We start from the raw sequence: 1,741 nt of genomic DNA, 5'->3' as shown, positions 1-1,741 counted from the left end.
CAATAACTCTGTTATTCCAGTTCCTGTTCATTGACCTTAATAATGCAAATCTGTTATTTACACAGTCTTTAAACTCTTTAGAAATGTTGTTTAGATTGTGTTTTGGCACTATGAATGTTTTGGTGTTTTTCTTCAGCTTTATTCTAAGTTTCGATATTAACAATTCATGGTCTGTACCACAATCAGTTCCTGGTCTTGTTTTAGCAGAGAGGATAGAGCTTCTCCATCTTCTGCTTCCAGTTATGTAATCTTTTTGGTTTCTGTATTGGCCATCTGATGATGTCCACATATTCAATCATCTGGTTAACTCAAATGTGTTTGCAACAAACAGCTGGTTTTCACAGAATTCTATGAGTCGCTCACTGTCTTCATTTCATGCTCCTAGCCCGAATTTTCTGACAATATTTGAGTCTACTTTGTTTCCCACTTTTGCGTTCCAGTCACCTATGATTATCAGCACATCTTGTTTAGGTGTGTGATCAATTTCTTCCTGGACACTTGCATTAAAGCTTTCAATTTCTTCCTCTTCAGCATAAGTGGTTGGGGCATAAACGTGAATGATGGTTATGTCATAGGCTTTCCATGAAGTCTGATTTATATTATTCGGTCAGACTTTGCGTTATAGCTACTGACTGCGCTACATCTCCCCTCACTGTTAGAGCAACTCCATTTCTTCTGCCTTTGTCATTTCCCAAGTAAAACGCGTTGTAATTTTCTAATGGAAAATGTCCTAATCCAGTCCACTTTAGTTCACTCAATCCCAGGATTGCAATGTTTAAATGTTCAATTTCTCATTCTGCTATTTCGCGCTTACCTTGATTCATGCTTCTCACATGCCATGTTCCTATTATAAGTGTCAAACAGCTCTAGACTTTCCTTTTTCCATCCATTCACATCAACAACTGAATGTCCTTTCGGCTTTACTCCAGTTGTGTCATTAAGAATAGCACTACTCGTACTTGCCCTCTGCTCTTCCCCAGTAACTGATTGAGTGCCGTCCTACCTGGGGGTTCCATCGTCCAGCACTATATCTTTTCTTGTTTTGGATTGTCTCATCATTGAGTTTTCAAGTTATGAGATGATCAGAAATGCCTCCTTCTGCGTAGTACTAACCAGGGTTAGCTGAAATATCACTGCCATTATAAAAGATCATCCGCCAGTGTCACCTTCCACGATTTCTGTTGCCCAGTAGCTAGCTTTCAAGGATTCCTCCACCCCCATCACCACCGGAACTGTCTATTCTCTCCTGCTGATGTGGACGTTGATCCTTGAAGGGGGTGGATGCATCTTAGTCTGGTGTCTCAGCTGTGATGGTTCCACTTTGAGTGACTCTGCTAGGAGTTTAGCCTTGTGACAGAATCCAGACTCCTTACGGTATTGCTCTCAGTTTGCTGACACACACAAATCTCCTCGCCACATTAAGGTATGTGTCCAAGAGGGGATCCAAGAACTAGAGGGGTATAGCTCAGTGGTAGAGCATTTGACTGCAGATCAAGAGGTCCCTGGTTCAAATCCGGGTGCCCCCTTGGCACATCTTTGGGGGAGGGGCTGTGGCTCAGTGGTAGAGCATCTGCTTGGCATGCAGAAGGCCCCAGCTTCAATCCCGGCATCTCCAGTTAAAGGAACTAGGCAGGTAGGTGATGGGAAAGACCTCAGCCCTGGAGAGCCACTGCCGGTCTGAGTAGACAATACTGACTTTGATGGACCACGGGTCTGATTCAGTATAAGGCAACTTCATGTG

At 43.1% G+C, this 1,741-nt stretch overlaps 1 non-coding gene across 1 annotated transcript; it reads left to right on the top strand.

Moving 5' to 3' along the window:
* Positions 1-1,454: 1,454 nt before the first annotated feature.
* On the top strand, positions 1,455-1,526 carry TRNAC-GCA (transfer RNA cysteine (anticodon GCA)). The gene has a single exon. It is a non-coding gene; the product is annotated as a tRNA-Cys (tRNA).
* Positions 1,527-1,741: the final 215 nt, after the last annotated feature.

The sequence above is a fragment of the Euleptes europaea genome, chromosome 18 (genome assembly GCF_029931775.1).
Source record: "Euleptes europaea isolate rEulEur1 chromosome 18, rEulEur1.hap1, whole genome shotgun sequence".
Lineage (NCBI taxonomy): Eukaryota > Metazoa > Chordata > Lepidosauria > Squamata > Sphaerodactylidae > Euleptes > Euleptes europaea.
This window is presented reverse-complemented; position numbering and strand designations above follow the sequence as displayed.